The 27,936-nt window shown below is 42.4% G+C and overlaps 1 protein-coding gene across 4 annotated transcripts in view; it reads left to right on the forward strand.

Annotated features, from left to right (window-relative positions):
• The first annotated feature begins 8,577 nt into the window (after positions 1 to 8,577).
• Positions 8,578 to 27,936, forward strand: part of SYTL5 (synaptotagmin like 5) — a 158,613-nt gene continuing 139,254 nt past the window's right edge. For all 4 annotated transcript variants that reach the window (XM_072137799.1, XM_072137803.1, XM_072137801.1 and 1 more), the window contains exon 1: positions 8,578 to 8,708. The gene's annotated coding sequence lies outside the window, so the exon portion shown is untranslated. The remainder of the gene's footprint in view (positions 8,709 to 27,936) is intronic.

A 27,936-nucleotide genomic window follows, 5' to 3' on the forward strand; every position in this document is an offset into this window, starting at 1 on the left:
TTGTGGAAAACTACGCAATGTCCTACCTGGTGTACTTTTTGCGTAAAAAAAAATAAAAAAAAAAATAGATAGATAGATATATATAGATATAATATAATTATTTATTTTTTTTAATTACAGTCATGGCCAAAAGTTTTGAGAATGACACAAATATTATATTTTCACATGATCTGTTGCCCTCTGGTTTTTATTTGTGTTTATCAGATGTTTTTTATCACATACAGAAATAAGTGCAATCATATTATGTGTAAGAAAAGCTTTTATTGACAGAATGAGTTAATGAAGCAAGTCAATATTTGCACTGTTGACTCTTCTTCTTCAGGACCTCTGTAATTCTCCCTGGCAGCTCTCAATCAACTTCTGGACCAAACCCTGACTTGCAACTTCTTGCACAATCAATGCTGCATTTTGTCACAATTTGTTGGTTCTTGTTTGTTCACCCGTCTCTTGATGATTGACCACAAGTTCTCAATGGGATTAAGATCTGGGGAGTTTCCAGGCCATGGACCCAAAATCTCTGTGTTGTTTCCTGAGCCATTTAGTTATCACCTTTGCTTTATGGCAAGGTGCTCCATCATGCTGGAAAAGGCATTGGTGATAACCAACCTGTTCTTGGAAGGTTGGGAGAAGTTGCTCTTGGAGGACATTCTGGTGCCATTCTTTTATTCATGGATGTGTTTTTAGGCAAGACTGTGAGAGAGCCGATTCCCTTGGCTGAGAAGCCGCCCCACACATGAATGGCTGCAGGATGCTTTACAGTTGGCATGAGACAAGACTGGTGATATCGCTCACCTTGTCTTCTCTGAACAAGCTGTTTTCCAGATGTTCCAAACAATCGGAAAGGGGATTCATCAGAGAAAATGACTACCCGAGTCCTCAGCAGTCCACTCCCTGTACCTTTTGCAGAATATCAGTCTGTCCCTGATGTTTTTTCTGGAGAGAAGTGGCTTCTGTGCTGCCCTCCTTGACATCAGTCCTTGCTCCAAGAGTCTCTGCCTCACCAAGCGTGCGGATGCACTCACACCTGCCTGCTGCCAATCCTGCACTGCTGGTAGCCTGATCCCGAAGCTGAAACATCTCTAAGAGACGGTCCTGGCGCTTGTTGGTCCTTCTTGGGCACCCTGGAGCCTTTTGGCAACAATGGAACCTCTCTCTTTGAATTCCTTGATGATGCGATAGATTGGTGACTGAGGGGCAATCTTTCTAGCTGCGATCTTCTTCCCTGTTAGGCCAGTTTTGTGCAGTGCAATGATGACTGCACATGTTTCTTTAGAGATAACCATGGTTAACAGAAGAGAAACAATGATGCCAAGCACCAGCCTCCTTTTTAAAGTGTCCAGTGTGATTCTTGCTTAATCATGACAGATTGATCTCCAGCCCTGTCCTCATCAACACCCAAACCTGTGTTACTGGAGCAATCACTGAAACGATGTTAGCTGCTCCTTTTTTAGGCAGGCCTGCAATGAAGATGAAATGTGTTTTGGGGGAAAAAGTTCATTTTCTATTTGACTTTGCAACTAATTGCTGTTAAGCTGGTCACTATTTAACGTTCTGGAGTATATGCAAATTGCCATTCTAAAACCTGATGCAGTAGACTTTGTAAAAATTTATATTTGTATCATTCTCAAAACTTTTGGCCATGACTGTACATAGGCACCCCTTCCCCTAATATCAGAATCAAACCACACATCCTTGTTTGCAGCCTGAGAAAGAACATATCCGTGTGCAGTTAGGGTAAGGGCACATTCACATGGCCGTCTGCAGGGACGTAGATGCGGCCGCATGTACGTCCCCATAGACGGCAATAGCGGCGCAGCGCAGATGCGGTGCCACACATGTGTGCCACCGATCCGGGACGCACACCGCAAAAGGATAGAGCATGCTCTATCTTTTGGCGTGTGTACGGCCGTGCGCCGCTATTCTCTATGGAGGGTGGAGGGGGTCACCACCTCCTCCTCTCCAGCACACGGCAGTCATTTTATGCCACACTGTTTAGTCGGGCTTATTCTGGACCTGCAGATGCTCAGTCTAGATTTTTGATTGATCATTTATGTAACACAAATTCTTTTTACTTAATCTCCACCCTTTTTCTTCTGCAGTGGAGTCTACACCTCCGCTCCACCGTCTCTATGCATGTGTCCACGAGAACGTGTGAAATGTGGAAATCTCCAGTGACTATGTCAGGAGAAGCGAGGAGGATTTGATTTTGTCTTGGATTTTACTATGCAATTTTTTATTTGTGGCACATGTAGACCCTTTTTCAACTTTTATTGCGCCCCAGACAACCTACCTTCAAAGTTAGCCATTGTCTCGGTTTCCTGCAGTGTTCTCTTAAAGGGAGCCTGTCACTACATTTTTCACAAATACAGGTAGTGACAGGTTCCCATAGAGTCCTAGTAACTAACTTTCGTTTAGCTAAAAATTGTTCCCCTAAGATTCCCGTATATATTCAACTTTATAGTTTTACCTGGTATCTAAGCATGGCTACAGTGAGTTAAGGTGGGCGCGACCTCCTCGGGCTGAATCCAGCAGCTCCTTTCCATCCTATCTCTGTAAGCAGCTGTGATGTCATGTGACCAGGGTGACATCATTGCAGTTCCTTTAGCTTTTTAGCATTAGAAAACTGTACATTAAGCATGTATCTCACAACATCACAGCATATTGTATCATATGAAATCACTTTTGCTCAAAAAGTTTTACAATTCACAAATGACCTTAACTCAGATGTATTAAAAAGGAAATCTGCTGTGACAAATCTGGCCAACAGAAATTTTTGGATTCTGACCTGTGTCTCTTTATATGGTTATAACTTTTGAACACTGTTACTTATCAAAGCGATTCTGAGATTGTTTTTTTTCCCCACATGTTGTACTTCATTTTAGTGGAAATTTTGGCTGATAAGTTTTGCGTTTATTTACAAAAAAATTTTTTTTGAAAAATTTGTCATTTTTGAAATTCGAAATCACCGTGTTTTCAGGCAGATTGATTTACCACCTAAATAACTTGCCGAATAACATTTCCCATATGTCTACTTTACTTTTTCATAATTTTTGAAATGTCTGGATAATTTATTTTGTAGTTACGCGGCTTACAAATTGAATAGTGATTTTCCATATTTTCAGAATTGACTATTTTGGGGATAAATACAGTTTGAAATTAAATTTCACATATTTGGCATTAAAACTACCCTATATAACCAACCCATTTACGAAGATTGTTAACCCCTTGAGATCTTCATAGTAATTGAATCAAAATGGCGGTGAAATTTAGAATGGTCAAATTTTGTCGGTTATACGTTCATTTAGCCCTAAAATTTACACATTTGTTTTACAATTTCTCCTGAGTGCAGCGACCCCCCACACGTGGCCGTTACTTGTGTTATGGGGGCACAGCGAGGCGCAGGAGGGAAGGAGCACCCTGCAGCTGCCAGGATTTTAGTTTTCTCGTTGCCCCCTTTTGAAGGCTATAAAGTTTTCGCTTTTCCGTTATTTGGGCCATGTGACAGCTTTTTTTTTTGCGGGATCAGATGCATTTTTCAGTGTTACCATTTTGGGGTGGGTATCACCTATTGTTGAAAATTTAGGAACTTTTTTTGAGCTCATGAGTAGAAAAGCAGCAATTCTGTACTGGATTTTTTACTTTTTTTTTTCGTGTTCACCGTATAGCCTAATAATCATGTTATCTTTATTCTATGGGTCGATACGATTACGGGGATAACAGGCATGAATATTTTTATTTATGTTTTACTAAATTTGCCAAATAAAACCCTAATGTGGGGAAAAATCTATCATTTTTGCATCGCCGTCTTCCAAGTGGCATAACATTGTTACGTTTTTGGCTACAGAGCTGGTTGATGGCTTGTTTTTTGCGGGACATGTTGTACTTTGCAACAGTATCATTATGGACTACATATGTTTTGTTTATCACGTTTTATTGCATTTTTATTGGGATATAATAGGTAAAAATCATAATTTTTGGCGGGTTTTTAAAGTTTTTTTTACGGCGTTCATCATATGGGTTCAATAGTTATTTAGTTTTATTCTATGGATTGTTACGGACGCGGTGATACTATATAGACTCACCGGCAACTTTATTAGGTACACCATGCTAGTAACGGGTTGGACCCCCTTTTGCCTTCAGAACTGCCTCAATTCTTCGTGGCATAGATTCAACAAGGTGCTGGAAGCATTCCTCAGAGATTTTGGTCCATATTGACATGATGGCATCACACAGTTGCCGCAGATTTGTCGGCTGCACATCCATGATGCGAATCTCCCGTTCCACTACATCCCAAAGATGCTCTATTGGATTGAGGTCTGGTGACTGTGGAGGCCATTTGAATACAGTGAACTCATTGTCATGTTCAAGAAACCAGTCTGAGATGATTCCAGCTTTATGACATGGCGCATTATCCTGCTGAAAGTAGCCATCAGATGTTGGGTACATTGTGGTCATAAAGGGATGGACATGGTCAGCAACAGTACTCAGGTAGGCTGTGGCGTTGCAACGATGCTCAATTGGTACCAAGGGTCCCAAAGAGTGCCAAGAAAATATTCCCCACACCATGACACCACCAGCCTGAACCGTTGATACAAGGCAGGATGGATCCATGCTTTCATGTTGTTGACGCCAAATTCTGACCTTACCATCCGAATGTCGCAGCAGAAATCGAGACTCATCAGACCAGGCAACGTTTTTCCAATCTTCAACTGTCCAATTTCGATGAGCTTGTGCAAATTGTAGCCTCAGTTTCCTGTTCTTAGCTGAAAGGAGTGGCACCCGGTGTGGTCTTCTGCTGCTGTAGCCCATCTGCCTCAAAGTTCGACGTACTGTGCGTTCAGAGATGCTCTTCTACCTACCTTGGTTGTAACGGGTGGCGATTTGAGTCACTGTTGCCTTTCTATTAGCTTGAACCAGTCTGCCCATTCTCCTCTGACCTCTGGCATCAACAAGGCATTTCTGCCCACAGAACTGCCGCTCACTGGATGCGTTTTCTTTTTTTTTTCGGACCATTCTCTGTAAACCCTAGAGATGGTTGTGCGTGAAAATCCCAGTAGATCAGCAGTTTCTGAAATACTCAGACCAGCCCTTCTGGCACCAACAACCATGCCACGTTCAAAGGCACTCAAATCACCTTTCTTCCCCATACTGATGCTCGGATTGAACTGCAGGAGACTGTCTTGACCATGTCTACATGCCTAAATGCACTGAGTTGCCGCCATGTGATTGGCTGATTAGAAATTAAGTGTTAACGAGCAGTTGGACAGGTGTACCTAATAAAGTGGCCGGTGAGTGTATGTGGGGTTTGTGTCATGATTTAGACTTTTTTGAGCTTTATATGTCTCTTTATATGTTTTGGGGCTTATGGGCATTTTTAGTGATTTATAAAGTAATTTTTTTATTGAAAAACATTTTTTTTTACATTTTTTACTTGATCCACCATGGGATATGAACAAGCAAGCATCTTATTGCTTGTTCATGATAATACTCTGCAATACTCATGTATTGCAGGATATTCGCAGTGTCAGCCTATGCAGTTGCATAGGCTGACACTTTGCCTTTAAGCCCGATTGGACCCCAGAGGTGCCATAGCAGTGATCGGCGCCCCCGGAAACGGCGCGGGGGAGCCGATCGTGGGGTAAAGACCCCCGGAAGGCATGTTAAATGCAGCGGTCACGTTGACCGCAGCATTTAACGGGTTAAACACCCGCGATCGGAGCCCACTCCGACCGCGGGTGTTAGCCGGTGATGTCGGCGGTTGATTACTGCTGACATCCCGCGACCCCCGATGCAGGTTTGGTTCCTGTGAAGAGCTGAACCGGCATCGTCTCTGCGCAGTAGCTGTACTGTGCTGAGCGCTATTCGCGGGACTCAGCACAGTACAGCTACAGCGCAGAGCGCTAAGGGGTTAAGCTTATAAGTAGAAGACTAGTGTCCTACCCATTTCTTGCAGTCTGTGGTAGCCTCTCAGACTCCCCAATATGTGTTTCGCCCACGCTTCTTTAGGGGTGTCTGAGAGTGTCTGTCTGTCAAGAAGTTTGATTCTAGTACCATATGTAGGTACACTATTCTGGACTTGTAGCAGCTGGGAAATTCATGTCAAGAGCCTTCGACTACTGAAAATTAATTTGAAAAAAAGGCAGCTCCTGAAAATGATGGAACTCCCACATGAGTTTTAGGAAGGAACAGGAGGGCTGTGAGACAAAGAACAAAAGGTTGTCAATGAAGGCTGCTGTTTTAATTATCTGTGTCCCAGTGGCGTACCAACTGCCACAGCAGCTACGGGGCCCGCCAAGTTAATGGGCCTGGAGGCACGTCCGAGTCATAATTTATTCATACTGTGTCTCCTCTATGTTCCCTTTTCAGCGTCGTATCGTGGGCCCTGTAGGCGGCTAAACTAAGCAGAGACATAGAGGGATGGGCCCAGGGACACGGCATGAAAAAGTTAAGACTAGGCGGTCGGGCTGCTGCTGCTGCTGCTTTAGGTTTTGTAGCACAGCCCAGCCTGGCTCACCCACCTCTTTCGGTCCCTCTTCTTCCCAAATGAGGTCACGTGACGTTGAGTGACCTGTATAACGAACCCACACAAGGACATCCTGGATGTGTATGAGGTAACTATAATAATATGCCTTTACTATGCATCTGTGTGTATATATGTATGTATGTATATGTATATAGTGTTTATATGTGTGTATCTTATGTATATGTGTTTATAAATGTATGTGCTGTATGTACTGTATATATGTGTGTATTTACTGTATGCGTGACTATATGCAGCATGTACTGTATATGCATACCTCCCAACATTTGTGAAAGGGAAAGAGGGACAAAATGGCGGCACGCGTGGCGATCCCCATAAGCCACTCCCCCAATCACTCCCTGGCCACGCCCCAAATTTTAGCCATATTATAATAATAAAAATCATCTCAATAAAAAAAATAAAAATAAAAAGTAGCCTCTATGGGATTTGAACCTAGAACCTACAGTGTACATGTACAATAATGTCACAGCGCCTCAACCCAATGAGCTATAATCTCAGTGATTAACAAGGTGTAGAATTTTGGTAACTAAGAACTATGACTACTGTTACACTGTGACACAGATACAAGATGCCTTGGTATATAGGGAGGGATCTTCTCAGAAATTATTGTAATTATTGAGACTATTATTATTATTATGTAGATTATTATTATTATTGAGATGATTATTATTATTTTTACTATTCTTAATAATCATCTCCATAATAATAAAAATAATAAAATTTATAATAATAATAGTATCAATAATTATAATAATAATCTCTGAGAAGATCCCTCTCTATATATCAGTGCATTAGTCTGTGTCAGTGTAACAGTGGCAGATAACACTTCTTACTTACCAGAAATCCTCAGCTCTGTATCACTGGGCTTATAGCTCAGTTAGTAAAGGCTCTGGTCTACAGTGCAGAGGGTCCCAGGTTCAAATCTCAGCCTGGGCAAAACTTTATTTAATTTAATTAAATGAAGAGCTTGTGTCTGGGGAAGCCCTGGAGACCATATATGGACAGATGCTGATCTGAAGCTGATGATGTGGTCCCTGCTCACTGCTAACCTGAACCTGATGACGTGGTCCGCTAAGCCGACACTTCTCTGAAAAGGATTCCCTCCGGATGTCTGTAGAAGCCATTCTGTACTGTGAGTTCAGGCTTTCAAAGTATTTAGTATGCTGACACAGCGCCGGGACACAGCAGGACCTGGGGGGAAAATAACGGGACTTTCCCGGCAAAATCGGGACAGTTGGGAGCTATATATGTGTATGTGTACAGGCCCGATACAGGGCCCCTGATCAATTGTACCATTGTCACCTTAAGACCCTGGTAGAAATGATCATCTTCCAGCTTGTAGTTTTCTGCCTCTATGCTGCACTCTTTGGGAGCACAGAATAGATGCAGTTTCCAAAACTCACCTTTCCTCGTTCCCCCGAAGCGGCGCTCTGCACTGTACGTGACATCTCTGAAGCCGGCGCACATGATGATCTCATCAGATCAAGTGTGCCGGCTTCAGGGCCGCATCCCGAAGAAACAAGGCGGCTGCTGGTGCTGCTTCAGCGGAAGAAGGAAAGATGAGTTTTTTTCTTTCCCAGAGTGGGGTGACAATATGGCTTATGAAAAGTGGCCTATGGGGGGACAGTCTGGCTACTGGGGGAACGCCTTCTAAGGGGCTCACTACGGCTCTGTCGCCCAGAGGCCTACTTGAACCTATAGCCGGCCCTGTATGTGTATATGCAATATGTGTGTGTGTGTACATGATGTATAGTGTGTGTATATACTGTGTGTATAAGTGTAGAACTGTATGTGTGTATATGAGTGTATGAACATGTGAATGTACAAATATGTATACATCAAAGGCAAAGGGGGGGGGGGCATGCATAAATCAGCTATGGGGCTCATTCTCTTCTAGTTACACCACTGCTGGGTCCCTATACTCAACCCCTCACTTCAGGTAAATTTTAGCTGCATAGCCAAACCGTGCTACTTCAAGTTTCCCACTAGATGGCGCTGCGCTACAGTGGTGAGCGGTAATTCCGAGGACGCGAATCAGCATGACGTCTTCGGCGCGGGCAGGTCACGTGGTGCGGTTCCCCTCAGCCGCCTGCAGCAGGAGCACAATCAGCTGGAGGATGAGGGATGCGCAGGAAGACAAAGTAATGGGGACACATCTTCTCCCACAGTAAGTAGCGGAGTCGGTACTTTCCATGTGCCGCCCTCATGTATGGACTTCTCTTTCTTAAGGTTTTACTTGGGATCTCTGTCCCCTGCATATTAGGTGTAGACAATGCTTAGGAAAAGCTTGTCATATACAGCTTGTGAGTGAGTGACAATGTTCTGCCGTGTAATAGTGACTCTAGCAGATGGACAGTCCCTTCAGTGTCACTGGCTGCTGTGTGCTCAGTATAATGGCTCGTTTGGCTTTCTCCAGGGGCTTCTCCCATGTTATAGTTATAACATCCTGATGGTAAACAACTGCAGGTACTTCTTGTGATAATATTTATGATAAAACAGTTACTTACATTATATACACCTGCAGAATGTTATAGAGCAGGAGCAACTGAGCAGATTGATGTATAGCTTTGTGTGAAAAGGAGTAGTAGGAGTCCAGTGGGCGGGCTTTCTCAGTGACTAACGCTACCTCTATATATTCAGCTATGAGTCCCTGCACGTGACCGCCCACTGGACTCCTACACAATACAAACATCAGTTTTACTAATGTATAAATGACAAGTTGTGCTTAAACCTTTCTAAAACAAAACCTTGTATATTACATGACCATCTCCTCATTTTGCATGATATTTTATATCTCCCATATAATACAAACTCATTCATTAAATATAATCTGTGTTTTAAATGTCAGAGACTGATGGTCAATGGGAACTGAGCAGAATAGTCTAACAATGGACACATGGGAACTTATTGTGGCCCTTGAAATAAGAGGCCGTATGTTGTTATTGTGACCAAAGTGGCACAAGTATGCAGTGTCATCAAACTATTGAAGGGACATTTTTATATTTATCCATAGGATATTAAGTGATAAATATCAAAACTGCAAGTGTTCACAGTTTACCAAGCACAGTGCCATAAACTGCATAGTGGCTGTGCTTGGTATTGCAATTGATAAACAAGCAATTTAATTTACTGGAAAGCTCTCGGCAAATGCATCATATGGATAAGGTAATATGGGCAGCCATGTTTTCAAAAGCCATTCAGTGTGGAATGCTGGCTTCTACAAGAAGGTAGATAAAAGAAGGAAATTTCATTTCATCTATGGATCAGTTTACAATTTGTGCCACAAGCTTTCCCTGCATGTACAGAAATGCAAACAAAGGTAAAAATTTAATAAATCCATAGTGCAGTATACACCCCTCTGTATTTTGCTATATGCAGGGGCATAACTAAGAGAGGTAGGGACCCATAGCAGACTTCTGAATGTGGCCCGCTTCCCCCTTAAAAAAAAAATACATATTTTGTAGTCACATATGAGTTACACTCACACATTTATATACCGCATAAACATACAGTACATACACACCATTTATACATACAAACAGCATATACACACACACATACCTCACATACCTTATACTTACAAGAAGCATGTATACATCACTTATGCACACACATATAGAGCTTATACACATCACCATATACAGACATAATGCATATACACACACATACAGTATATACACACCACACACACACAAATCCAGCATATACACCCAACACCCCAGATGCTGGGGTTCTGCATCTTGCACCACACTGCAGCCTCTTCTCTCCTCCATGTGCCGCTCTGCTCTGTGTCCCGTGCTGGTTGTATATGCCGGAGCAGTGCTGTGTCGGGAGCAGGAGAGGATCCGGGTGCAGTACAGTACTGCTCTGAGTCAGGGCACAGAGTGGAGCAGCAGTAGAAGACTGGGGTGCAGTGAGGACTTCTCAGCTGCATTCACCAATGAACGTTCCCATCAGGTACAGAAGTACTGATAAGACTCTGACAGTCACCAGGGTGCGGACCACCACTCATGGCTTGACAGGCCATATATTAACTGAGCAGTTGACATGGAACATAATAATGAGAAGCGGAGAAAAGTTTCTTTTAATGCTGGGTCATGAACAGTTGGACCTCAAGTTAGTTGAAAAATTTGGGTTATCATTACTTGATAAGGCTGGGTTCACAACACATTATTTGCCATACGTTGTAAGGACATGTCAGGGGGATTTCAACATATTCTTACAATGTATGGTACAGGCTCTGTATGGGGTACGTCACCCAGAGACCCCCGAGATTGGCTGCTGCCGATGTACGGGGTGTTAACCCAGTGATGTCAATGCCCCTTTATGAATAGTGACATCATCGGGTCCTGCCTTCCTGCCGAGTGACGTTTGCACTCTACTGGCCTAGAGGAGGGATGCTGGATCCTCAACCTATTGGCTTCCATTGCCTCCACTGCGTGCATACGTCACTAAGCGTACACAAAACTCAGCCTAAATAACATTTCCGGAATGTCTGCTTTTTGTGGAATAGTTTTTAAAACATCTTCTAATTTTTTAGGATGTTGTGGTTCTTAGAACTTTGGGTGTGATACTTAATATTTTATAAAAAAACGCCAAATCTTATGTTTTGAGTGTCCTGCTCAGCTTTCAAGTTACGTTGAAGAGCCTTAATAATAGTAAAATATCAATGACTCCATTATAGAAAGTCAATGAATGTAAAACAACTTTTAAGAAGTTTATTAACCCTTTAAGTGTCTCACAGGAGTTAAAGCAAGATGGAAGTGTGATTCAGAAAATTACATTTTTTGGGAAAATACATAAATTTTTGCCCAAAAAATTACAGATTCACAGTGGATTAAATGGCAAAAACACTGCAGAGCTTAATGCAAAATGTCATGCCTAAACTTTAAGCCCAGAACCATGAAAGAAATATATATATATATATATATATATACTTCACCATGTGTCCACAGCAATGTTTCATTTTATAGAAGCTGGAGCCTTTCTCAAGCTTGGCTACAACCTTTAGCCAACGTTTCTCTGAGCCATCTCGGAGACACTACGGGCACCGGGTGACAGATGAGCTACTTGTGATGTTGTTGCCCTTTGTTCCTCACCATTCAGCTCTTCAATGCATTATGCAGCATTTTGACACCTAGGAATTTCTGGAGGTAGCTAGGGAATATGCAAATAGGTTTTCCTGGATGGACAAGGAAAACCACGCTTCTTTTTCTACCTTGTAAGGCAGCCCCCTTACCATCAATCATGACTTTCAAGATGCCCAGTGACATGATGCGGGATTCAAGCCAAACCAGTATATCTATTCCAGAAGCAACAGATTCCCAACTGCAGACAGCTCTGTTTCGACATAGTTGCCTCGCTTCAGTACAGTGTGGGGAACTGGTTTGGTTTCTGGTCAGGAAGTAAGAGTTCTCCTTACATACAGTTTTTGTTGAGTCATAACTTTTTTATGTTTAATGGCCATTTCTATTTGCAAGCGATGACCTTATAATGATTTATCGCCATTGTGAGAATGATTTTAAAAATGTGTAAATTACATTAATAGCAATGACTTAAATATTGGAGCTTTAGCTACACTTTTTAGAAACAGAAAATCATTTTCCTTGATGTTAATTTCTCTTGTGAAAATGGAGAGATAATTGTTTCTCCATTCAGGAAAGACATTTCATGGGATTGATTGTTGTTGGTTTCTTCTTGTCATCCTTGACATGTTATACACAATGGGGCAGATTTATAAAAATTGTCCTAAGGTTAGACAGTGCAGACTTAGACTAGACAGTCTTTTTCTGCACCAGATTTAAGTGTCTGGTGCTGGATGTTAAATCTGGTGCAGTATAAGACTGTCTAGTCATACTCTGCACCTCCTATTAGTTGGCTTACTTTATGTCAGAAAGTTAGGACACAATTCTGTTAGATTAGCAGTATTTCTGGCGCACTTACCTTTTTTTTGGCGTGAGGCTGCATCCCCTTTCTTAGACCATGCCCTTTTGTCAAGTTAGTCGTAGGAGAGTCAGAAACCTGTCTAAAACCCTTTATAAATGAGGTGCAGACAGTTTTTTAGTGCAAACTACGATACAATTCTGTCCTGGACTGATTAATAAATATCCCCCAATATCTGTACAGGGAGTTTATTGGAACATGAAGAAACTTATCCAGACTATTTTTGATCAAGAAGTCATTAAACTTATGTTAAAAGTGACAGAATATCCAGAAAAATGGCTGACAAAAGCTTTCAATAAAGTCTGAAATAAACCTAGAGCTGATTATTTACAAGGCAAAACCTAATGTAAAAAGCTAATGTAATACAGGCAATCCCCGGGTTACGTAAAGATAGGTTCCATAGACTTGTTCTTAAGTTGAATTTGTATGTAAGTCGAAACTGTATATTTTATAATTGTAGTTGCAGACAAAAACATTTTTCGCCTCTGTGACAATTGGAGTCTCAAAATTTTTTGCTGTAATGGGACCAAGGATTATCAATAAAGCTTCATTACAGACACCTTACAGCTGATTATTGCAGCCTGGGACTATAGCAAAGCATTCAGAGAGCTTCACCAGAGGTCACAGTGGCCATAGTGTCTGCAACTAGGGGTCGTCTGTAAATCGGGTGTTCTTAAGTAGGGGACCTCCTGTAAAGAATCCTAACATTGCATCTGTGACGTCCTGTAGTAGACAGTTTAGCCAAGTTAAAATATAGTCAAACTATTCTTACCCATTTGTGTAAAGTTATTTCTTGCGGAGGCAAATTCACATCACATAGATCTCCTGCTATTTGCTCATTTCTATCATTCATTTGTTTTGTAGAAAACAATATAAAAGAGGATGCTAGAATGTGCTTCAAATACATGGGATGTTTTAAATGTAGCCACACTAGATGCAATAGCATACAATGATATCAAGATCGGTTACCTTTCACTAGCAGTGTACAAGTCAAAAGACTAACCTATCAGGTCATGCATCAGTTTTAATACTGCATATTTATTATACCTTGCTGGGTGCACCATGTGTAGGGAAACAGTAACTTGGCTGTACAGTGGGTCCATTCATGGTCAGAATCCAGACACATTTTGTAAAAGCTATAATCTGATTAGGAGAAAGGCAAATTAATACACTACTTGTTCTACATTTGTGTGAAGTGATGTAGTATCTAGAAAGATGTAGCTTTTCATTTTAGACTGCACTTCAAAAATCAGACACCTCTTATCCATAATGAGTTATCCCCTTTTTAATGTAAGGGGTCTGACTGCCTTGACCCCATAAATTCCATGAATGGCATCCAATTCCCCATAATTGATGGAGAGGCAGGTAAAACATGCTCCCAGCCATTCTATTCGTTCCGTTTCATTGGCTAGTGCTGTGCTTGAAAATGTTCTGCTCTCCCATAGATGGATAATAGAGAGACAGTCCTAGTCCTACCGAGCTATTAATTAGAGGGAACTTAACTCCCAATTGTGTCTGCAATACAGCTCTGACTATCGTTGTATGACCAATATATCCATGGGAATATTGTTGCTTCCATCACTCTAAGATCAGTGAGTGCAGAGGTTTTTTACAAGAACCAGGGGTTAGATTCAGTATTGATTTCCATCATGCAGAATAATCAGCAGATTACCCTTTACATTACACAGTTCACTGATAGTAACCATCCGTACAAAATATTTTCCAGCCAGCCTGATGCATTTTCCATTCGGTACACAAAATGTAAGTTTTGTTACCATAGACACACAGGCTGTCCCTTGCACACAGGGTGATTTATCAGCTTTATTATTTCTCCATTTATATTTATCATGCAAATAGATGGAGAAAGGGAGTAAATGTACAGTATAGGATGTCCGGCTTGTTAAAGGAAACCTACCATCAGGATTACACTGATGAAGTATTTCTGATGGTAGATTCCTTCTTCTATACTCATCCCTACAATATTTTTGATTATGCTGTTACCCAATCTAACGAACTTAAATCTTTATCTGTTATTTATGTAAATTGGCTTTAGAGGCTACAGGGGCGTGTCCACTTGCCAGTAACTATGGCTTCACCTTGCCCCAGTAGCTTCTTGCTGCTCTGCCTCCCGAGGTGCTGCTGCTCGTGCCCCCGCATGGGCAGTAAATTCCATCTCGGCTCCGGCTTCTGTGTTACCCAGTGCATGCAGGTTGCCAGCTTCATCAAAGACACAGCGCCGCTCTGTATAGACTGGTAACTATGCAGAGCGACAGCGTGCCTAGCCTTTGAAGGTAATTTACATAAATAACAGATTTTCCTTGGTTTGATTGGGTAACAGGATAATCAAAAACTCTATGGAGCACATTTACAAAGGGCTTTGGAAACGCGACCGTTTTGTGGCGCAGCTCCACTATGCATTGTGCGACACAAATTAGGGAACGTTCTGGTGCTCAGTCGGACCGTGCGCCATATTTAACAAGTCCGACAGATAGACTGGCTCTGACGGCCAGTTCGGTGAGCGCAAGATTCATGAAGAATGATCGCCAAAAATCATGATTCTGGCTCACCCTCCATTATGCTCAGGAAAGCCACACTAAGTGCAGTTTGGACCATTCTTAGTAATGTGTAGCAAACTTTATTTTTACAACATTCTCTGTAAGAGCATGACTAGTTTGTGACAGTCTGTATTCTGATTAGTAACAGTCTACCATAAAAACAGCCCATATGATGGAAGCTATGAGGTAGAAAGCTCAGTGCCAGCCATAATTATTGGTGTTGGAAGTGTTTTATTCTGTATCTTCATTCTTAGGACATACTGTGGTCCAGTTGTTGCGAAAATTAATGGCCTCCAGACTTGCATATCTGGTGGCCATTGTGTATCATGAGCAAAGTTGGCAGCCACAGACATTGGGAGTGTTTAGTGATGTAGTTGTCATGCTAAAATTTTACACAGCTTGACTATGTTTTATTACAAAACTATGCATATCGATTATCTCTTCACTCCATCATGCAGTTTTTTTTTTGCATTATTCCTAAATTACCGTATATACTCGTGTATAAGCAGAGTTTTTCAGCACAAAAAATGTGCTGAAAATCCTCAACCGGCTTATATTTGAGTCAATACAGCCAGCCCAGCACTTATATACTGGGCTGGCTGTATACTACTGGGGGCAGGCTGGGCTGGCTGTATACTACTGGGGGCAGGCTGGGCTGGCTGTATACCACTGGGGGAAGGCTGGGCTGGCTGTATACCACTGGGGGAAGGCTGGGCTGGCTGTATACCACTGGGGGAAGGCTGGGCTGGCTGTATACCACTGGGGGAAGGCTGGGCTGGCTGTATACCACTGGGGGAAGGCTGGGCTGGCTGTATACCACTGGGGACAGGCTGGGCTGGCTGTATACCACTGGGGGCAGGCTGGGCTAGCTGTATACCACTGGGGGCAGATTGGGCTGGCTGTATACCACTGGGGGCAGGCTGGGCTGGCTGTATACTACTGGGGGCAGGCTGGGCTGGCTCTATACCACTGGGGGCAGGCGGGGCTGGCTGTATACCACTGGGGGCAGGCTGGGCTGGCTGTATACCACTGGGGGCAGGCTGGGCTGGCTGTATACCACTGGGGGCAGACTGGGCTGGCTGTATACCACTGGGGGCATGCTGGGCTGGCTGTATACCACTGGGGGCAGGCTGGGCTGGCTGTATACCACTGGGGGCAGGCTGTATACCACTGGGGGCAGGCTGGGCTGGCTGTATACCACTGGGGGCAGGCTGGGCTGGCTGTATACCACTGGGGGCAGGCTGGGCTGGCTGTATACCACTGAGGGCAGGCTGGGCTGGCTGTATACCACTGGGGGCAAGCTGGGCTGGCTTTATACCACTGGGGGCAGGCTGGGTGGCTGTATACCACTAGGGGCAGACCTGGCTGGCTGTATACCACTGGGGGCAGGCCGGGCTGGCTGTATACCACTGGGGGCAGGCTGGGCTGGCTGTATACTACATGGGGGCAGGCTGGGCTGGCTGTATACTACATGCGGGCAGGCTGGGCTGGCTGTATACTTCATGGGGGCAGGCTGCGCTGGCTGTTTACTACTGGGGGCAGGCTGGGCTGGCTGTATACTACTGGGGGCAGGCCGGGCTGGCTGTATACCACTGGGGACAGGCTCTGCTGGCTGTATACTACATGGGGGCAGGCTGGGCTGGCTGTATACTACATGGGGGCAGGCTGCGCTGGCTGTATACTACTGGGGGCAGGCTGGGCTGGCTGTATACTACACAGGACAGGCAGGGCTGGCTGTATACTACACGGGGCAGGATGGGCTTGCTGTATACTACTGGGGGCAGGCAGGGCTGGCTGTATACCACTAGGGGCAGGCTGGGCTGGCTGTATACCACTGGGGGCAGGCTGGCTGTATACTACTGGGGACTTGCTGGGGGGTAGGTGTGATCAATGCATTTCCCACCCTCGGCTTATACTCGAGTAATAGGTTTTCCCAGTTTTTGGTGTTAAATTAGGGGTCTTGGCTTATACTTGAGTAAATACGGTATGATGTGAGGGTAAATTAATTTAAGTTATTCCTGTGTGGTGGCTGTTAAAGGGGTTCTCCGGTCACTATATGTACTTTTTTTTTTTTAAAATTTTTATTTATTTTTTTACAAGAACATGCAAAACTTACATGACAATCACATCTGACATAAACAAGAACACAGTTACTGACAAACCAAAAAGAAAATAACAACAACAGAAGAAAAAAAAAAAAAGACATAAAAATGTCTGATCCCAATTGATTTACAGAAAAAACAAGAAGAAAAAAAAAAAAAAAGATTTACTAAGTTCCTAAGGTGCAGTATTTACAATAATTTCCTTCACAAACCGAAAACTTAAGATGGCCCTATTTTGTTGTCAAACAAGTTTTAATCTCTATCAGGGAAGCCCATTTTTCACTAAATTGTTTTATATAGATTATTTCGTCCCTGGATAATATCTCTTCGTATCTATAATACGTGGAGAGTCTCTCATATATTTTTCCCAGGAGCGGAGGGTTCGCACTGCTCCAATTTGAGGTAAGTTCAGCACGCGTAGCTATAAGAAGTTTGTCAATTATCCATCTTACTTTTACTGGAATACCCTCTGCAGTCAAATTCAATAGTGCAAGCTCTGGGCTTGGGCAGATTGTTGTGCCTGAAATCCTAGTAATGGTGGAAAAGATACTGTCCCAGAAATCTTTTATTCGGGGGCACGACCAGAGTACATGATAGATATCGGCTTTTAACCCGCAACCCCTCCAACACTTGTCACTATAAGCTTGAAATGCTTTTGAGATTCTAGCGGGTGACAGGTACCAGCCGAGCTGGATTTTCTTAAGAGTTTTTATATGGTTGACACAGTTCACACTTTTTTTTAAATGACCAGTTCTTTTGCATTTATTATAATTACAGTGATGGCCAAAAGTATTGGCGCCCCTGCAATTCTGTCAGATAATACTCATTTTTTTCCAAAAAATGATTGCAATCAGAAATTCTTTGGTATTATTGTCTTCATTTAATTTGTCTTTATTGAAAAACCCCAAAACGAATTGTCAAAAAGTCAAATTGGATATAATTCCACATCAAAACATAAAAAAGGGGGTGGACAAAAATATTGGCACTGTTTGAAAAGTCATGTGATGCTTCTCTAATTTGTGTAATTAACATCACCTGTAACTTACCTGGGGTCCCTAACAGGTGGTGGCAATAACTAAATCACACTTGTAGCTAGTTGAAATGGATTAAAGTTGACTGAACCTCTGTCCTGTGTCCTTGTTTGTACCACATTGAGCATGGAGAAAAGAAAGAAGACAAATGAACTGTCTCAGGACTTGAGAATGAAAATTGTGAGGAGGCCTGAGCAATCTCAAGGCAACAGGACAAGTCCATCTCCAAAGACCTGAATGTTTTGTGTCTACTGGGCGCAGTGTCATCGAGAAGCTTAAAGCCCATGGCACTGTGGCTAACCTCCCTAGATGAAGAAGTGTAAAGCCCATGGCACTGTGGCTAACCTCCCTAGATGAAGAAGTGTAAAGCAAATGGCACTGTGGCTAACCTCCCTAGATGAAGAAGTTTAGAGCCCATGGCGCTGTGGATAACTTCCCTAGTTGTGGATGGAAAAGAAAAATTGACAAGAGATTTCAATGCAAGATTGTGCGGATGGTGGATAAAGAACCTCGACTAATATTCAAAATTCAAGCTGCCCTGCAGTCCGAGGGTAAGAGAGTGTCAACCTGTACTATCCGCCTGCGTTTGAATGAAAAGGGACTGTATGGTAGAATAACCAGGAAGACCCCACTTCTTACACAGAAACATAAAAAAGCCAAGCTGGAGTCTGCCAAAACTTACCTGACAAAGCCTAAAACGTTTTGGGAGAATGCTTTCTGGTCAGATGAGACAAAAGTAGAACTTTTTGGGAAAAGGCATCAACAGAGTTTACAGGAAAAAAAGAGGCCTTCAAATAAAAGAACACGGTCCCTACAGTCAAACATGGCGGAGGTTCCCTGATGTTTTGGGGTTGCTTTGCTGCCTCTGGCACTGGACTGCTTGACCGTATGCATTGCATTATGAAGTCTGAAGACTACCAATAAATTTTGCAGCATAATGTAGGGCCCAGTGTGAGAAAGCTGGATTTCCCTCAGAGATCTTGGGTCTTCCAGCAGGACAATGACCCACAACACATTTCAAAAAGCACTAGAAAAGGGTTTGAGAGAAAACACTGGCAATGAGTCCAGACCTGAACCCTATAGAACCCTGTGGAGAGATCTCAAAATGGCAGTTTGGAGAAGGAGCCCTCAAACCTCTGGGACCTGGAGCAGTTTGCCAAAGAAGAATGGTCTAAAATTCCAGCAGAGCATTGTAAGAAACTCATTGATGGTTACTGCAAGCAGTTGTTCGCAGTTATTTTATCTAAAGGTTGTGCTACCAAGTATTAGGCTGAGGGTCCCAGTACTTTTGTTCGGCCCATTTTTGGAGTTTTGTGTAAAATGATCAATGATTTGACTTTTTTAAAAAAAGAAAACGAGTATTACTTTTGGCCACCACTGTACATACCGTTACCTCACCTCCCAGGGTTGTATACTTTCTTTTCCTTCACTTGTCACTACACAGCTTACTACTGCAGCTGCATCATTCCAAAATGGCTGCCCCCATTCTGCTAAAACATTACATCTCCCACAATTCTCCTGGTCAGCATAGCTTCCACATAAAGGGTAACGTGGAGCCACATGCCCACCGCAGGGAACAAGGAGCTGACTGCACATGCCCGACTGGAGAGGAAGTATACAGGTAGTTTCTGTGGAAACAGTAAGTGTAGCAGGAGCTGCCAGGGCACAGGAATAACTTTGATTTCATGAAAAGGGGGCAGAAGATTCAATGACACTGAATTAGTGAAGTGATAAGTGTGGCGAGATAAGGTATAGTGAGTTCAGTCCTTGTCACTGGAGAACCCCTTTAAATGCAATCTGAGGAGGAAGCGGTGATTCTTATAAAAATGTCTTCCTTTTTTTTCAACTTATTTTACTGGACACTCTTTCTTGACCAGATTTGGCCACACTTTTTCTAACCGTGTGAAAGCAGATTATTATAACACAAAAATGAATCCTTCCCGCTAAAACGTTCTGTACTAAAACCAGAAGACATCTTAATAATATCTCAAGTATCTGGCAATGTCAAATTTGTGAGCAAAGTTTTAGAGTGCTTAGCAACAGAGTGACTACGCAATTCATGTTTGTAGAGCTATAATCTGTATGCAACAGTGTCATAGCCAGAACTCCTGAAACTGAAAAATGAAGATCAATTGCTCTGTGCATCTTTTATATATTCAAAATATGTTTCAATCTGTTCTGGTTGCTTAAGTAACTTCAACAAAATAGCAGAACTTTGCCAAAGATATGGCCTTATAAAGTTCTATAAAGCTCTATAACACTTTTACACCCTTGCAAGGTTTCTATTAAATTGGATGCCTGTAAAGTGGAGATAAATCTCTAGCTGCAAGGTAAATTCCATAAAACAGGGAAAACAGAATTTTCAAGAATATGTGGTAAGGAAAGTGTTTTCTAAGATTTAAATTTGTCCATTAATAATTAAAGCATACAATTGTCCTTGAAGACACTCATGCTTGGAGATTTTGAGTGTTTCCTGTTCTCATTACATTATAACATAAATGGAGCTCTTGACCAAATACGGCCAAGTGCATATATAAAATGCCGCTATTAACGTTAATAAAATGATGTAAAAGACTCCTTAGGTAGACTTCCATTTTTGCTACCTCTGCAAGCGTGTGGCGGCTTTCAGCCATTGGTGCTCCACTGGAATCCTCTAGTGGAGCATCAATGTCTATAAGTCTCTACACACCTGCAATGGTGGCCTTAAAATAAAAAAATTCCAGCTAAACCATTCCCCTACAATGTACTGATGAGATGCAAACACATTGAAACTGCGCTATCTTCAGATGGGAATATGTTCCTTATGCAATAGATACCTTGGTTTGGCCATTCTTGATGTTAATGGGGCTGCCTTACAGGTAGCCAAGAGCCAATGGTTTTCTTATCCTATCCTGGAAAAGGTATTAGCATATTATTGATATTGATACTAAGGGCTGGATTTACCAGTTATTGCCTTGGGTCCCAGATATCCAGATGACCTCACATAGTGGTGGGATGCATGCAGTTCTCTCAGAAATGTTCACAAATACTGTATTATGCTAAACCAGTCTGCAAAAAGTGTAAAATAAATTCTTTGCTTTACTAATAAGTACTGTTAGTCATAATAAGCTGGCCATCCCTCCTAACATGTTCCAGCCCCCATGTTGAATCAGCTTGGATTGTTTTAATAGCAGATGGAGATCACTGTTTGGAGATGATAGCAGAAAAGCTGAATGAACAGATGTCTACACTCGGGAAGCACGGAGCAGGCTTCATTTGCATACAAATAACAGATCTTCCTAATAAACAATGTCATTAAAATTTTAAGCAAAATGCTGATTTATGTGTACAACACTTTACCATGGCTGATAACTTATTTTTCCTTTGAATTGTTGTCTGCCATGGAGTGCTTGATATTCTGTTCTGTGTAGAATATTACAGAGTGCGTCATGATAAACTTGTAGAACACCATTCAGTGCACATGTATAAAGTTAACATGTCAGCTTAAAAGGCTGTGTTTTGTACTTTGTTTTTATTTGTTTCTTCAATCTATAAATACCTTGTTTCCCCTAAAATAAGACATCCCCCGAAAATAAGACCTAGTAGAATATTGTTCAGGCTTAGAAATATAAGGCCTCCACTGAAAATAAGACCTAGCAGCAGTCATTGAAGCAGCTCTCCCCAGAAGATTGTAACATGGGGAAGTATTCAAGGAATTAAATCACTGGTTGTTGTGCTGCAAATGTGATCCCAGCAGCTACAAGGATAAGAAAGGGTATGGAAAGTGCTCTTACTAAACATGAGAGATTGAGGCCAATGATCCTAATAGAAATGGAGTCACAAGAAATACAGCATGAAATTCAGAGTTTGGAGAGTCATAAGGAGGTTTAAGAAGTGGATTTTTTTGTTCAATCATAAATGTAAATTCTTGTTCATGGAAAAATAAGACATCCCCTGAAAATAATACCTATTGCCTCTTTAGGAGCAAAAAATTCATATAAGACACTGTCTTATTTTTGGGGAAACAGGTACTAAAACACTTAAAACTACACGTTTAGGTCCTCTGTGGAATAATTGGGGTGTAATAGTGTAGGGAGATGAGAAAAGAGCCAGGCTATCTAGTTTTGCTTCTCCGTTTTTTACTCCTAAAAACTACAAAAATTCAGCATTTTTTTTCCATTTGAAGAAATGTATAAAGCCTTGTGGTTTGTGACACAAATTGTACTTCCTAGAACCTCCGTTACCAGGCAACCAAAGGGAGTGACTCCTTGAACTGACTGGTTCTGAATAATTCTAGATCTATTCCACTCATAATGAGGTAAGTTATTAAAATCATCAGCCGGCAAACATGGTATTCCTGAACACTTAGTCACATATTCTAATATCTGTTGAAGGACTACATTAGAGCCGGCGGGACGGGAGGGGATACATAGAAACATACTAGCATAATCATTCGGCACCCACTGGACAATGAAGGCAGATGAACCTACCCTCTGCATCCATCATTTTATTCAAACATTGGAAGGGAGCCCCCTGTGCAATAGAATACTAACCCCCGTGCATAGGAACGACGCTCGTGCTCGACGCAGTGGACGCAGTGAACTTCAGTTCACTATGACAAGTAACGCTGTTAATATCAGTTTCTTAGACACAGTGGTGTATAAAAAGATGGATGGGACTTTGGGTACGGACCTTTATAGGAAAATTACAGACAGGAACAGTGTTCTACACCAGTGATTTTCAACCTTTTTTGAGCCGCGGCACACTTTTTATACTTAGAAAATCCTGGGGCACACCACCAACCAAAATAGCACAAAATGACACTAAAACAGTCATAAAAGGCCTCCCTTTACTAATAAAAAGCCCCTAGCGGCCTCCCTTTACTAATAAAAAACCCCTAGCGGCCTCCCTTTACTAATAAAAAACCCCTAGCGGCCTCCCTTTACTAATAAAAAAAACCCCTAGCGGCCTCCCTTTACTAATCAAAAGCCCCTAGCGGCCTCCCTTTACTAATTAAAAGCCCCTAGCGGCCTCCTTTTACTAATTAAAAGACCCTGGCGGCCTCCCTTTACTAATTAAAAGCCCCTAGCGGCCTCCCTTTACTAATTAAAAGACCCTAGCGGCCTCCCTTTACTAATTAAAAGCCCCTAGCGGCCTCCCTTTACTAATTAAAAGCCCCTAGCGGCCTCCCTTTACTAATTAAAAGACCCTAGCGGCCTCCCTTTACTAATCAAGAGCCCCTAGCGGCCTCCCTTTACTAATTAAAAGGCCCTAGAGGCCCCCTTTACTAATTAAAAGACCCTAGCAGCCTCCCTTTACTAATTAAAAGCCCCTAGCGGCCTCCCTTTACTAATTAAAAGACCCTAGCGGCCTCCCTTTACTAATTAAAAGACCCTAGCGGCCTCCCTTTACTAATTAAAAGGCCCTAGCGGCCTCCCTTTACTAATTAAAAGGCCCTAGCAGCCTCCCTTTACTAATTAAAAGCCCCTAGCGGCCTCCCTTTACTAATTAAAAGCCCCTAGCGGCCTCTCTTTACTAATTAAAAGCGCCTAGCGGCCTCCTTTTACTAATTAAAAGACCCTAGCGGCCTCCCTTTACTAATCAAGAGCCCCTAGCGGCCTCCCTTTACTAATTAAAAGGCCCTAGAGGCCCCCTTTACTAATTAAAAGGACCTAGAGGCCCCCCTTTACTAATTAAAAGGCCCTAGAGACCTCCCTTTACTAATTAAAAGGCCCTAGAGGCCCCCCTTTACTAATTAAAAGGCCCTAGAGGCCCCCCTTTACTAATAAAAGCCCTACAGGCCCCCCTTTACTAATTAAAAGGCCCTAGAGGCCTCCCTTTACTAATAAAAAGCCCCAGCCTCCCTTTACTTTACTCCCTTATACAAATAATAACCTTATATACTTACCCTTGATGTCTTCTTCCGCGTAACTTCTCTCCTAATGGCGATCCGCACATCTTCTGTAGCTCCTGCACCGCGCGGCCCATGTCACGTGACAGGAGCTACAGAAGATGGGCGGATCGCCGACGCGGGGCATGGAGGTAAGTATGGGGGAAGAAACATGGGGGCGCGGCGGCAGCGCTACACAGGGGCTCCCTGCGGCACACTCAACCATGTGTCGCGGCACACTAGTGTGCCGCGGCACACAGGTTGAAAATCACTGTTCTACACTACCGTAGTAACCATCCTTATGCTACAAAGAAATCGGTTCCCAAGTCCCAGTTCCAAAGAGTATGCAGAGTAGTGACAGATAAGCGCACCAGGGTGGATAGGCTGGATGAGATGGAATCTAGATTTCGTGACAGAGGCTATCCTGAATATCTGCTAAAGGAGGCTAGGGATTCAGCAATCACCGGCATTACTAGACCCAAGGTACAAGCAGATAAGAGGATTATTTTCAGCCACCAATACCATCCCTTTAACAACAAGATTGACACAATAGTCAGGAAACACTGGCATATACTCCGTACATCGTTCCCCGAAGTTGAGGAATTCCTGAACTCACCTCTTATCTGCAACAAAAGGGCTCCCAGCCTACAGAATAAATTGATACGAGCCGATATGGGGGGTACACAAAAACTGCCCAAACAAGTTTTTTTAGCGACACAAAAGAAAGGCACATTCCCATGTTTAAACTGCTCTGAGTGTTCTAATGTTATCCGTGGCGATACGTTATATCACCCCCACACTGGACAACCCTTTAAGATACAGGGGTATTACACATGCAACTCAAGGAATGTGATCTATTCTATAAAGTGCCCCTGTGGACACCTTTACATAGGTGAAACGATGCAACCTGTTAAATCATGCATCAATAAACATAAATCGACCATCAGATGCAACAATAAATTATTACCCATTCCTTACCACTTCCATGAGAAAAAACATTCTATCTCCCAACTTAGGTTCCAGGTAGTCGAACAAATCCAAACCCCTCGAAGAGGGGGCAATATCAAAATTCTTCTTCGTCGCCGTGACGTCAGTGGGCAGGACCTGGTTTGCTACTTTGTACCAGAGTGTGTTAAACCCAACAATTCAGTGTGGTTGATAAAGGCTCGTGTACTGAGCCGAAAACGCGTTTCCATTTATTTTGCGTCCCTGCACAGCATGCTGTAAGTTGTACTTACAATAAAAATTGTTTTGCACGTATTTGGCGAGTGCCGGGATCTCTTTCATAGTCAGTAGTTATTAGTCCACTTCTGCAAAAGCTCTCAGTTGAGCCTCATGTAATTCAAGCCATCTCAGTGCTGAACCCGAATCCTCCAAAAAAAATTGTAGACCCCAGGGCTACCACCCTCAGCTTTGCAGGAAACAACATGATATAGACCACCTTCATCTCCCTCAGGCGTCTCTTTATATCCGCAAACTTTGCTTGCCGCTTCTGAACTTCAATAGAGTAGTCCAGAAATAATGATATCTTAGGGTTGTTTATGGTGAGGTCTGGGTGATCACGGGCAAGGCGCCATATTGTGTCTCTGTCCTGCTTAGGTGGTTGAGTAACCTGGAGTTGGTGACGGCACTCAAGATGAATGAGTGACAGAACACCAGGGGGCAAGCACAAAGAGAAGGGCGCGTTAAGTGAACATAAATATGATCCAAAATCACGATAAGACTCTCACCTGAATCCAGATGAGAATAAGCTTTGTATCAGATGGTGGCAGCCAGTCAAAGCGGTATCCTCACTCGAGTGGACCCAGGTATCCACGCTAAGGAGGGTAATATTGTGTAGACCCGTACAGGAAAAGAGGGAAAGTGGAGGACCGGTTCTCAGATGTGTCAAAGATATGACAGTGGCTTCTTCCAGCAACGGAGATAATTATTTCTATTATGAAGGTATTAGCGATGCAACGCATTTCATCTCCGAGCCGGAGCTTTCATCAGCTAATAAACTGAAAAATGCAATACTGTTAGGCCCCCCTTAGTTAATACTTTTGATGTGATTACAGCTGCACGTCTCTTGGGGTTTTAGGTCTCTATCAGTTTTTAACACTGAGAGACTGAAATTCTTGCCCGTTTTTCCTTGGAAAACAGCTCAAGCTCTGTGAGGTTGGATGGAGAGCATTTGTGAACAGCAGTTTTCAGCTCTTTCCACAGATACTCAATTGGATTCAGGTCTAGACTGTAACTTGGCCATTCTTACACCTGGATACGTTTATTGGTTAACCATTCAATTGTAGAGTTTGCTTTATGTTTTGGATTGTTGTCTTTTGTTAGAAAAAAGTCTCCGGTCCAATCTTTTGCAGACTCTAACAGGTTTTCTTCCAGAATAGTTCTGTAATTGGCTCCATCCATCTTCCCATGAATTTAATCATATTCCCCGTTCCTGCTGAAGAAAAGCAGTCCCAAACCATGATGCTGCTGCCACCAGGTTTGACAGTGGGGATGGTGTGTTCAGGGTAATGAGCTGTGTTGCTTTTACGTCCAGCATACCATTTGGCTTTGTTGCCAGAAAGTTATGTTTTGGTTTTATCTCACCAGAGCACCTTCTTCCACACGTTTAACCCCTTAAGGACGCAGCCATTTTACAGCTTAAGGCTCAGCCCCATTTTTTGGATTCTGACTTGCGTCACTTTATATGGTTATAACTTTTGAACACTGTTACTTATCAAAGCGATTCTGAGATTGTTTTTTCCCCACATGTTGTACTTCATTTTAGTGGTAAATGTTGGCTGATAATTTTTGCGTTTATTTTCCAAAAAAAGAAAAAATGATGAATTTTTTGAAAAATCTCACTTTTTTGAAATTCAAAATCATTACATTTTCAGGTAGATAGATTTACCACCTAAATAAGTTGCTGCATAACATTTCCCAAGTGTTTACTTTACATTTTCATAATTTTTGAAATGTCTGGATAATATATTTTGATGTCGCTTGGCTTACAAATCGAATAGCGATTTTCCGTATTTTCAGAATTTACTCTTTTGCGGATAAATACAGTTTTGAATGAAATGTTACATATTTAGTATCAAAACCCCCGTATATAATCAACCCATTTTCAAATCTGCACCCCTCAAACTATCAGAAACAGCTTTTAGGAAGATTGTTAACCCCTTGAGATCTTCATAGTAATTGAATCAAAATGGAGGTGAAATTTAGATTGGTCAAATTGTTCCGGTTATATGCTCATTTAGCCCTAAAATTTACACATTTCCAAAAGATAAAAATAGAAAACCCACAATACAATTTGTTCTGCAATTTCTCCCGAGTGCAGAGACCCCCCACATGTGGACGTTACTTGTTTTATGGGTACACAGCGAGGCGCAGAATGGAAGGAGCGCCCTGCAGCTGCCAGGATTTTAGTTTCCTCTTTGGTCCCTTTTGTAGGCTATAAATTTTCGCTTTTTCGTTATTGGGGCCATGTGCTGGCATTTTTTTTTGCGGGATGAGATGCTTTTTCCAGTGTTACCATTTTGGGGTTGGTATCACCTATTGTTGAAAATTTAGGAACTCGTTTTTGAGGGTATGAGTAGAAAAGCATCAATTCTGTACTGGATTTTTGACTTTTTTTTTTTTTCGTGTTCACCGTTTAGCCTAATAATCATGTTAGCTTTATTCTATGGGACGATACGATTACGGGGATACCAGACTTGAATACCTTATATACTCGAGTATAAGCCTAGTTTTTCAGCACAAATTTTGTGCTCAAAAACCCTAACTCGGCTTATACTCGAGTCAACTAAAAACATAAAGACAAAACTCACCTTTCTGACGTCACCCATAGGTCCTCTTCTGTCTGAGACAGTCTGAGACAGAAGAGGACCTATGGTAGACGTCGGAAAGATGA

Source organism: Engystomops pustulosus, chromosome 2 (assembly GCF_040894005.1).
Source record: "Engystomops pustulosus chromosome 2, aEngPut4.maternal, whole genome shotgun sequence".
Classification (NCBI taxonomy): Eukaryota; Metazoa; Chordata; class Amphibia; order Anura; family Leptodactylidae; genus Engystomops; species Engystomops pustulosus.